The sequence below is a fragment of the Schistocerca gregaria genome, chromosome 5, assembly GCF_023897955.1.
Source record: "Schistocerca gregaria isolate iqSchGreg1 chromosome 5, iqSchGreg1.2, whole genome shotgun sequence".
Classification (NCBI taxonomy): domain Eukaryota; kingdom Metazoa; phylum Arthropoda; class Insecta; order Orthoptera; family Acrididae; genus Schistocerca; species Schistocerca gregaria.
This window is the reverse complement of record NC_064924.1, coordinates 24,371,754-24,383,693: the sequence shown is the minus strand read 5'-3', so window position 1 is coordinate 24,383,693 and position 11,940 is coordinate 24,371,754. Positions and strand designations below refer to the sequence as shown.

General features: G+C 45.9%; 4 non-coding genes across 4 annotated transcripts; all 4 read left to right on the top strand.

Annotated features, from left to right (window-relative positions):
* Positions 1-656: 656 nt before the first annotated feature.
* Positions 657-728, top strand: Trnat-agu (transfer RNA threonine (anticodon AGU)). The gene has a single exon. It is a non-coding gene; the product is annotated as a tRNA-Thr (tRNA).
* Positions 729-2,197: 1,469 nt separating this feature from the next.
* Trnat-agu (transfer RNA threonine (anticodon AGU)) lies at positions 2,198-2,269 on the top strand. Its single transcript has one exon. It is a non-coding gene; the product is annotated as a tRNA-Thr (tRNA).
* A 1,432-nt stretch (positions 2,270-3,701) lies between these two features.
* Trnat-agu (transfer RNA threonine (anticodon AGU)) lies at positions 3,702-3,773 on the top strand. Its single transcript has one exon. It is a non-coding gene; the product is annotated as a tRNA-Thr (tRNA).
* Positions 3,774-10,700: 6,927 nt separating this feature from the next.
* Trnat-agu (transfer RNA threonine (anticodon AGU)) lies at positions 10,701-10,772 on the top strand. The gene has a single exon. It is a non-coding gene; the product is annotated as a tRNA-Thr (tRNA).
* Positions 10,773-11,940: the final 1,168 nt, after the last annotated feature.

The following is an 11,940-nucleotide window of genomic DNA, read 5'->3' as shown; positions in this document are numbered from 1 at the left end:
CGTCGGAAAGCAACTCGTTCGGCTTATGAGTCGCATCAAGTATGTGTGTTAATTTTGACGAAACCAGCTCTGCAGGTTGTCATGCAATTCTGTTACCTCTCAGAAATGATTATGAAATAAAAGTGAACTACGTGACGAGTGTGACGTTAGGAAAACATTAGGCAACATGGAGAGGTTCTGTATGGGACCAATCAACCCAAACGAGTACTGTGTGACGTGCTAACCGGCATATATTCACCGAGGCAGCGCGGCTAGCTCAGTCGGTAGAGCATAAGGCTCAAAATCCCAGGGTCGTGGGTTCGAGCCCCAAGTGGGGAGGAACGGAACTTTGTTCCTCTGCAGATCTAACTTACCGTTTTTCTGATTAACGTGATGTAATGGAAATAGCAACTTTAAACTTTGCCTTCATCTCCGTCAGTCGCAACGAAACTGTATTTGAAGGTGAAGGTGATTTTGTAGATATGTGTGAAAGACATGTTCTGAAATGCAAGTGGTGTTATTTGGAGAGCACTCCGATTACGTGTCAGATGTGTAGCCAAGCAGTAATGGGTCGCCATAGCTGCAAATATTAGACGGTAATATGAAGTGTTTTCAGCTGAAGTCTGATGACCCAGACGACCGTAAGGATGAAGTACGCAAAAGTACCGCTAGGCCGCGCCTCTTTAGCTCAGTGGCAGAGCACTGGTCTAGTAAACCAGGGGTCGTGAGTTCGACCCTCACAGGAGGCAGACGAATTTTGGATATCAGTTGCGCGTCGTGGCCTTATACCAAACAGTATCTGGGATGACGAACAATTAGCGAGAGGCGTTTTATTAAGAATTACTCTCAGATGTGATTAAGGCGAATGGCGCAGATAAAGCATTTGCCAAAGCGTTGCAGCATAAGGTGGGACGGGGCAGTCTGAAATATATTTTATAGATGTATTTCTCACATATCTCAGAGCCTTCCGCGGTCGTCGCCGTGGTCGTCGTCGTCGTCGTCGTCGTCGTCGTCGTCGTCGTCGTCGCCGCCACTTCTGCAGAAGTAGCAAATGGCCATCGTAGCAATTGCGGCGAGGGACGCCCCGCCTTACATTTCCGAATGCACAAATTGTGTGGTTTAGTTTCGCAGTCTATATTTGGTAGGTCTCGTAGCAGGTTGAATGTATCAAATGGGTGGGAAAGAGCAAGGGGCAGCGTCTGTGTAGAACGAAAACACAACTCCTCAGTGGTGTGACCGTTTTGAGATGAGTCGTATATAAGTTCCACTTGTTTGTCAGTGACCGTGTGGCCTAATGGATAAGGCGCCGGACTTCGTATCCGAAGATTGCGTGTTTGATTCCTCTCACGGTCGTGTTTTTCCAGATCTGAAAAAGAAACATACCATTTCAGTGTAGCACTTGAGCAGTACGAAACCGTGTGAATGTTGCTGTTGACCATTTTCTGCTTGGAGATGCTCGTGAGCTTGAAACACGCACAACAAGACCGGTGTTAACTAGTGAATTGGTTTGCATATTGCCGTCGCCGCGTGTTTTTGACTGGCACTTGCACATCTAAAATAACGTCGGAAAGTAACTCGTTCGGCTTATGAGTCACATCAAGTATGTGTGTTAATTTTGACGAAACTAGCTCTGCAGGTTGTCATGCAATTCTGTTAAATCTCAGAAATGATTATGATATAAAAGTGAACTACGTGACGAGTGTGACGTTAGGAAAACATTAGGCAACATGGAGAGGTTCTGTATGGGACCAATCAACCCAAACGAGTACTGTGTGACGTGGTAACCGGCATATATTCACCGAGGCAGCGCGGCTAGCTGAGTCGGTAGAGCATAAGGCTCTAAATCCTAGGGTCGTGGGTTCGAGCCCCACGCGGGGAGGAATGGAATTTTGTTCCTCTGCAGATGTAACTTATCGTTTTTCTGATTAACGTGATGTAATGGAAATAGCAACTTTAAACTTTGCCTACGTCTCCGTCAGTCGCAAGGAAACTGTATTTGAAGGTGAAGGTGATTTTGTAGACATGTGTGAAAGACATGTTCTGAAATACAAGTGGTGTTATTTGGAGAGCACTTTCGTTTACGTGTCAGATGTGTAGCCAAGCAGTAATGGGTCGCCATAGCTGCAAATATTAGACGGTAATATGAAGTGTTGTCAGCTGAAGTCTGATGATCCAGACGACTGTAAGGATGAAGTACGCAAAAGTACCGCTAGGCCGCGCCTCTTTAGCTCAGTGGCAGAGCACTGGTCTAGTAAACCAGGGGTCGTGAGTTCGATCCTCACAGGAGGCAGACGAATTTTGGATATCAGTTGCGCGTCGTGGCCTTATAGCAAACAGTATCTGGGATGACGAACAATTAGCGACAGGCGTTTTATTAAGAATTACTCTCAGATGTGATTAAGGCGAATGGCGCAGATAAAGCATTTGCCAAAGCGGTACAGCATAAGGTGGGACGGGGCAGTCTGAAATATATTTCATAGATGTATTTCTCACATATCTCAGAGCCTTCCGCGGTCGTCGTCATCGTCGCCGCCGCCACTTCTGCAGAAGTAGCAAATGGCCATCGTAGCAAATGCGGCGAGGGACGCCATGCCTTACATTTCCGAATGCACAAAGTGTGTGGTTTAGTTTCCCAGTCTATATTTGGTAGGTCTCGTAGTAGGTTGAATGTATCAAGTGGGTGGGAAAGAGCAAGGGGCAGCGTCTGTGTAGAACGAAAACACAACTCCTCAGTGGTGTGAGCGTTTAGAGATGAGCCGTATATAAGTTCCACTTGTTTGTCAGTGACCCTGTGGCCTAATGGATAAGCCCTCGGACTTTGTATCCGAAGATTGCGTGTTTGATTCCTCTCACGGTCGTGTTTTTCCAGATCTGAAAAAGAAACATACCATTTCAGTGTAGCACTTGAGCAGTACGAAACCGTGTGAATGTTGCTGTTGACCATTTTCTGCTTGGAGATGCTCGTGAGCTTGAAACACGCACAACAAGACCGCTGTTAACTAGCGAATTGGTTTGCATATTGCCGTCACCGCGTGTTTTTGACTGGCACTTGCACATCTAAAATAACGTCGGAAAGTAACTCGTTCGGCTTATGAGTCACATCAAGTATGTGTGTTAATTTTGACGAAACTAGCTCTGCAGGTTGTCATGCAATTCTGTTACCTCTCAGAAATGATTATGAAATAAAAGTGAACTACGTGACGAGTGTGACGTTAGGAAAATATTAGGCAACATGGAGAGGTTCTGTATGGGACCAATCAGCCCAAACGAGTACTGTGTGACGTGCTAACCGGCATATATTCACCGAGGCAGCGCGGCTAGCTGAGTCGGTAGAGCATAAGGCTCTAAATTCCAGTGTCGTGGGTTCGAGCCCCACGCGGGGAGGAACGGAATTTTGTTCCTCTGCAGATCTAACTTACCGTTTTTCTGATTAACGTGATGTAATGGAAATAGCAACTTTAAACTTTGCCTACGTCTCCGTCAGTCGCAAGGAAACTGTATTTGAAGGTGAAGGTGATTTTGTAGACATGAGTGAAAGACATGTTCTGAAATGCAAGTGGTGTTGTTTGGATAGCACTCCGTTTACGTGTCAGATGTGTAGCCAAGCAGTAATGGGTCGCCATAGCTGCAAATATTAGACGGTAATATGAAGTGTTGTCAGCTGAAGTCTGATGATCCAGACGACCGTAAGGATGAAGTACGCAAATGTACCGCTAGGCCGCGCCTCTTTAGCTCAGTGGCAGAGCACTGGTCTAGTAAACCAGGGGTGGTGAGTTCGACCCTCACAGGAGGCAGACGAATTTTGGATATCAGTTGCGCGTCGTGGCCTTATACCAAACAGTATCTGGGATGACGAACAATTAGCGAGAGGCGTTTTATTAAGAATTACTCTCAGATGTGATTAAGGCGAATGGCGCAGATAAAGCATTTGCCAAAGCGGTACAGCATAAGGTGGGACGGGGCAGTCTGAAATATATTTTAGAGATGTATTTCTCACATATCTCAGAGCCTTCCGCGGTCGTCGTCGCCGCCGCGACTTCTGCAGAAGTAGCAAATGGCCTTCGTAGCAAATGCGGCGAGGGACGCCCTGCCTTACATTTACGAATGCACAAAGTATGTGGTTTAGTTTCCCAGTCTATATTTGGTAGGTCTTGTAGCAGGTTGAATGTATCAAATGGGTGGGAAAGAGCAAGGGGCAGCGTCTATGTAGAACGAAAACACAACTCCTCAGTGGTGTGACCGTTTTGAGATGAGTCGTATATAAGTTCCACTTGTTTGTCAGTGACCGTGTGGCGCAGTCTGCCTGCAGCGGCGGTGGCGAGCGGTTCGTCGTGCTGTGCTTCGCTCTGCGGCTGGCTTTGTTTACATCCGCTGTGTAAGTCTGTGCTTTTTCGCCGGCGCTTCGCAGTAGTTAGATATTCTGTCAACGTTCGAAAATGCAGTAATGGCTCAACTTAGTAGAAAGGACACTCTGAAATTTACCTTTGATCGACGTTTTGCTCGACCTAAATCTTTCGAAATTGAGGATTGGTTAGAGGAAGTTGTTCAAGTTCCGTTTGAAGATACTGTTGGTTTTCACTTGTCAATTGTGAGTAGTGTGATGTACTTGAAGCTGAAAAACCCTGAGTTATGCGAACGAGTTGTCAATAATACCGGTGGTAAGCTTAAGTTTAAACACAGTGATGGAAATATTGGCGAAGTTACTGTCGATCATGTGGGACTTGGTATTCGAACAATTCGAATTTTTGAGCTACCCTTTGAAGTTCCTACAGATGCGATCAATCTTGTTATTGCACCCTTTGGGAAGGTCCTCAGTAATTTTGCAGAAAAATGGTCCGGTGCTCACAAATATCCGGTTTTGAACGGTGTCAGGCAGTTGAAGGTGGACTTATTACGACATATTCCGTCTTACATTAACGTTTGCGGTTATCGAGGTATCGTCATTTATGATGGTCAACCACGAACGTGTGCAGCTTGCAATTCTCCAGGTCATATTCGTTCTGAATGTATTCAAAGACGTGTTGTGCAGCTGCCGACAGGTGAACCGGTGAAGTCCGCGGAGATGACTATTTTGTCCACCACTTACGCTTCGGTGGCTCGCGACCAACCGACCGACCAACTGCCCATGGATACCGAAGTAGACATTCGCCCCCAACCAACCCTTCCTCCAACGGCCGAGCAACTTGTTGACATTTCTGAGCGACAAGAGCAACACCTGAGTGTGAGTGACGTGGTTGATTCCGTAGCGCAGTCCCCGACTCTGTCAACAGAACAAAATTCCACCTCCTCAGAGACGCAGGTCAGGACTGTGACTGCTGAATGTCGTTCCCCACAACCCCACCATGAAATCTCGGATTCCGATGAGCGTTGTCCACCTGCTAAATCCCCGCGGAAGAACAAGAAACGCAGAATCGCCCGCCAGGGTGCGGAAGAGGCGGCGGCGTCGTTGCGGGGAAAGGTGCAGCAAATCATGGACAAAGTCAGTGCAAAATCACCAGAATCCTCCCGACAACAGGCGCTAACTTCTGCACACCTGCGGGATGAAGATCGTGCAATCACGCTAACTGAGCCCTCTCGCGATGCTACCGGCCAGGTGTCTCCAATGTGCAGTGACGATGTTGATCATTGTTTAAAAGAACAACGACAACATCCTCCTCTTGCGTCCAAGAACCCCAGCACTATAGACTGGGCGGCGGAACCAGAGGTCGAACACATGGACGCTGATGCAACTGATATTCCAGTCACTTCCCGATTTCCCGAACAGCCTTTTACGGCAATAGAACCGGCACATGATGATAAGTTACTGGATCCACGGCAGGCAAACAAAGAAGAGGACTCTGACTTCTTTTAAAACGGCGCCGATTCCTTCTTACTCTCGTAAGAGCGTGAATGACTGATCAGCAGGCGTATAAAATTGGTACATTAAATATAAATAAAATCCGCAGTTCCCTCAAACTCGACAACATCGTAGACCTTTTATACGCCGCCGACATTGATATCCTCTTGCTTCAGGAGGTCGCCGACATTGCTTTGGACCACATTCCCGGTTATAATGTGACGGCCAATCCGGGACACGGTTCCGATTTAGGCACCGCTATTCTCACGAAAGAAGGAATTATCGTCCAGAATGTAGAACGACTCATAAGTTGTAGGGGAATTGGCGTGACTATCAATAATGTTAGACTCCTAAATCTGTATGCACCATCCGGCTCAACTAATAGGCGACGCCGAGCGGACTTTTTCAAGGAAGAAATACTTCCGCTTTTTGCAACACAATATGACCACCTAATATTGGCGGGAGATTTTAACTGTGTACTTAACGCCAAAGATCAGACGCCGCATTTCAATAAATCGATTGAATTAGAACAGATCGTCAAGGATTTACGTTTAGTCGATACGTGGGAGCACAAGTTTGGTACAACACCTGGTTTTACTCACGTCACGAATCATTCAGCGAGTAGATTGGACCGCATTTACGTATCGGACACTCTCAGACAGCGAATTTTACAAACTGAGGTCTGGCCAACCAGTTTCTCCGACCATGCGGCTTATATTTGCACGCTGAATTTGGGGAAACAGGAAACCTACCGAGGCAAAGGACTATGGAAACTAAATGTTGCACATTTAGACGATCCTGAATGCAGAGAAGCCTTCACTCGAGCGTGGAATGAAAGTGAAGCCAAATTCAGTACGTACGGCTCGGCATTGCAATGGTGGCTCGAATGCGCTAAACCGAAAATTCGTAAATCCATGATACAATTTTCCCGGAATAAGAACTGGTGGTTTAAGAGAACGATGGAGTTTTATTATCAATGTCTTCGAGACTTATATACTCTTGATGCCACTGTGATTGACAACTGCCCCCGCATTAAAAGACTGCAAGCAAAAATATTACTTTTGAAACGAAAACAGATGGAAGGTTACAAAATTAGAGGTCGGGTTTCGACTATGGCAAAAGGCGAACAGCCATCCATTTATCACCTGATACGTGAAACTAAACGAGCACGGACAAAGATCTTAACTGAACTACAATCCGAAGACGGCACGATTCTAACTCGGCAACACGATATCAGAGACGCCGTTCAAACTTATTACACTGACTTGATGTCCAATAAACCTACCGACGACGAAGCCCTTGCAGAGTTCCGGAGCAGCTTAACGCACAGGCTTAGCCCTGCGGATGTAGCCGAACTCGTCACCGATGTAACGGAAGATGAACTGGAAGATGTGGTGTTCCACAGTCCAAAAAACAAATCTCCCGGATGTGACGGTCTCCCGGTGGAACTTTATCAAGTCTTCTGGCCACAACTGAAGACAAAGCTGACGGTGCTCTGCAACGAACTTCTCCAACCGGACATGCCAATTCCTCCGCCATTCAGTGAAGGACTTGTGGTCCTACTCCCGAAACGGACGAGCAATAACACCGTCGCAACTTTGCGACCCATTACGTTGCTCAACAGCGACTACAAAATTTTTGCTCGCATTCTCGCAACGAGAATGAAAACTGTGATGCATACCGTCATTGGATCACATCAAACGAGTGTTGGAAAGGACAGAGCTATATATCAGACATTATCAGACTATCGAGATGTGATTTCTGTTGCGGACGCTTGCAAAATCCGATGTGCTATCGTAACTTTAGATTTCGCACAGGCTTTCGACAGAGTGAACCATCCTTACCTTTTCCAGATAATGCAGACTCTGGGTTTTCCTCCGCAGTTCATCAGCATCATACAGAAATTGTTACGGAATAGTACATCCAAACTTGTCGTTAACGGTCAGCCAAGTCGCGCCGTCCCGATAAACAGTTCTGTTAGGCAGGGCTGCCCTATGTCGATGGCGCTGTTTGCCATTGCGATCGAACCGCTGCTAGTCACCTTGACGGAACGTTTACAAGGACTCCACATACACGGGCAGAAGATAGTGTGCCGAGCTTACGCTGATGATGTTACCTTCCTAGCTATGAATGTCAATGAGGTCGAGAGGGGTCTCCTGATCATCTCACAATATGAAAAGGCATCTGGTGCGAAACTGCATTGGACGAAATCAGGGATCATGAACGTTGGGCAAGGCATAGGCGCGATCGGTCATGGCCAGCTTAAAGAGATCACTAGGATGACGTGTCTCGGTGTCGATTTTCGGAACACCATCCGCCACACCATTGCCGCCAATTATAAGCAATTGCTCAACAAAATTCGTGCTTGTGCGAAGTTACACAGCGTCAGGAAATTGGACGAGCTTCAAAAGGTTGAATTGGCCAATATTTATATCACTGCCAAAATCAATTATGTGGCTCAAGTTTTGCCCATCCCCACCGATATAGCCAAATGCATGCTGTCCGCGCTTGGACACTTTGTATGTCGTGGCCAGATCTTTAAAGTTCGATATGACACCTTGACACTCCCAACGCGAGATGGCGGACTCAGTCTCATCGATGTACACAAGAAAGCGAAAGCTCTTTATTTCTGCAAAACTTACAAGCTATGGAAACAGTCACCGACCAGTCTGACCGCTCTTGTCCTGAATGAAATCGCACCGACTGATCTTCAACCGCCAATTGATGTGCACCATATACCGACTGCGCTCTACCACTTCAAGAGTTTTCTCTTAGAGTATAGTTATGTCCATACAACAGTCTCTGAAAAGAATTTGACGACAGTTAAGGCAATCTACAACTCCTTTGTGGCAACTAAATCACGGAATGTTATCGAACAAAAATTTCCAAACTACAACTGGGACGCGACGTGGCAAAACATCCACAGCCCCTACTTACCTTCGCAAGTAAAGGCGACGTGGTACGCTGCCGTCAATAGAAAAATCCCGACGCAGTCCAGGCTTCATGCAATTCATTTGCAGGACTCGCCAATGTGTGTCACGTGTAATCTCATAGACAGCGAAGAACACCGTTTCGTCTGTGGTACCACGAAAGATATATGGGGTTACGCCCGACAGAAACTGTCGAGCATCAAGAGGACCTCACCATCTGCGATAACGCCAGCTGACTTTCTCAACCCTGATGCAATCCCATTTCCCAGGACAAAGCGGAATGCTGTCAACTGGATAATAGGTCACACAGTGCACTATATTTTTAGTACTGGCGATAAGAACAAAGACGATTTCGTTCTATACCTGACCCTGCAGCACAGCATGATCGCACGCGAACGTAACTACAAGGCGACCTTTGCCAACTTTTTAAGCAAGACCATTGTGTGATCTGCGATTCGACACTCGACCCGTCAGCCTTGCCATGACGGGGAACGTAATATTTAAAGAACGCCCGAAACTATACCACGAGACATGAATGCATGTTTAACCTTCTTTCGAAGTAAGGCGAAACCGACTATTCGCTACATCATTGAGGAGCAGCAGAGGACAATAACAGACAAAAGATGTGAAGACAACACTAGAGAAAAAAAACAAACACTTTTCGTTTTCTTATATTTTGCACCAACAAAGGAGAAGATTCCTATTTAATCACTTATTAAAAAAAAAAAAAAAAAAAAAAAAAAAATGGATAAGGTGTCGGACTTCAATAAAAAAAAAAAAAAAAAAAAAAAAGGGGTATGATTCCTGCTTAGGGTGCAGGAGGTCCCGGGTTCAAATCCCGGACGAGCCCTAGCGTTTTGTGCAAACTGATCGCACGTGAGTGGCTGAGTCGACGCAAAATGCTCGGCGGTACAACTGAAAAAAAGAAATAAAAAAAAAAGAGAAAAAAAAAAGAAAATAACAAAAAAAAAAAAAAAAAAAAAAAAAAAAAAAAAAATGGATAAGGAAAAAAAAATAAAAAAATGTGGCCTAATGGACAAGGCGCCGGACTTCGTATCCGAAGATTGTGTGTTTGATTCCTCTCACGGTCGTGTTTTTCCAGATCTGAAAAAGAAACATACCATTTCAGTGTAGCACTTGAGCAGTACGAAACCGTGTGAATGTTGCTGTTGACCATTTTCTGCTTGGAGATGCTCGTGAGCTTGAAACACGCACAACAAGACCGCTGTTAACTAGCGAATTGGTTTGCATATTGCCGTCGCCGCGTGTTTTTGACTGGCACTTGCACATCTAAAATAACGTCGGAAAGTAACTCGTTCGGCTTATGAGTCACATCAAGTATGTGTGTTAATTTTGACGAAACTAGCTCTGCAGGTTGTCATGCAATTCTGTTAAATCTCAGAAATGATTATGAAATAAAAGTGAACTACGTGACGAGTGTGACGTTAGGAAAACATTAGGCAACATGGAGAGGTTCTGTAGGGGACCAATCAACCCAAACGAGTACTGTGTGACGTGGTAACCGGCATATATTCACCGAGGCAGCGCGGCTAGCTGAGTCGGTAGAGCATAAGGCTCTAAATCCTAGGGTCGTGTGTTCGAGCCCCACGCGGGGAGGAACGGAATTTTGTTCCTCTGCAGATGTAACTTACCGTTTTTCTGATTAACGTGATGTAATGGAAATAGCAACTTTAAACTTTGCCTACGTCTCCGTCAGTCGCAAGGAAACTGTGTTTGAAGGTGAAGGTGATTTTGTAGACATGTGTGAAAGACATGTTCTGAAATACAAGTGGTGTTATTTGGAGAGCACTTCGTTTACGTGTCAGATGTGTAGCCAAGCAGTAATGGGTCGCCATAGCTGCAAATATTAGACGGTAATATGAAGTGTTGTCAGCTGAAGTCTGATGATCCAGACGACCGGAAGGATGAAGTACGCTAAAGTACCGCCAGGCCGCGCCTCTTTAGCTCAGTGGCAGAGCACTGGTCTAGTAAACCAGGGGTCGTGAGTTCGATCCTCACAGGAGGCAGACGAATTTTGGATATCAGTTGCGCGTCGTGGCCTTATAGCAAACAGTATCTGGGATGACGAACAATTAGCGAGAGGCGTTTTATTAAGAATTACTCTCAGATGTGATTAAGGCGAATGGCGCAGATAAAGCATTTGCCAAAGCGGTACAGCATAAGGTGGGACGGGGCAGTCTGAAATATATTTTAGAGATGTATTTCTCACATATCTCAGAGCCTTCCGCGGTCGTCGTCGCCGCCGCGACTTCTGCAGAAGTAGCAAATGGCCATCGTAGCAAATGCGGCGAGGGACGCCCTGCCTTACATTTCCGAATGCACAAAGTATGTGGTTTAGTTTCCCAGTCTATATTTGGTAGGTCTCGTAGCAGGTTGAATGTATCAAATGGGTGGGAAAGAGCAAGGGGCAACGTCTATGTAGAACGAAAACACAACTCCTCAGTGGTGTTACCGTTTTGAGATGAGTCGTATATAAGTTCCACTTGTTTGTCTGTGACCGTGTGGCCTAATGGATAAGGCGCCGGACTTCGTATCCGAAGATTGCGTGTTTGATTCCTCTCACGGTCGTGTTTTTCCAGATCTGAAAAAGAAACATACCATTTCAGTGTAGCACTTGAGCAGTACGAAACCGTGTGAATGTTGCTGTTGACCATTTTCTGCTTGGAGATGCTCGTGAGCTTGAAACACGCACAACAAGACCGCTGTTAACTAGCGAATTGGTTTGCATATTGCCGTCGCCGCGTGTTTTTGACTGGCACTTGCACATCTAAAATAACGTCGGAAAGTAACTCGTTCGGCTTATGAGTCACATCAAGTATGTGTGTTAATTTTGACGAAACTAGCTCTGCAGGTTGTCATGCAATTCTGTTAAATCTCAGAAATGATTATGATATAAAAGTGAACTACGTGACGAGTGTGACGTTAGGAAAACATTAGGCAACATGGAGAGGTTCTGTATGGGACCAATCAACCCAAACGAGTACTGTGTGACGTGGTAACCGGCATATATTCACCGAGGCAGCGCGGCTAGCTGAGTCGGTAGAGCATAAGGCTCTAAATCCTAGGGTCGTGGGTTCGAGCCCCACGCGGGGAGGAACGGAATTTTGTTCCTCTGCAGATGTAACTTATCGTTTTTCTGATTAACGTGATGTAATGGAAATAGCAACTTTAAAC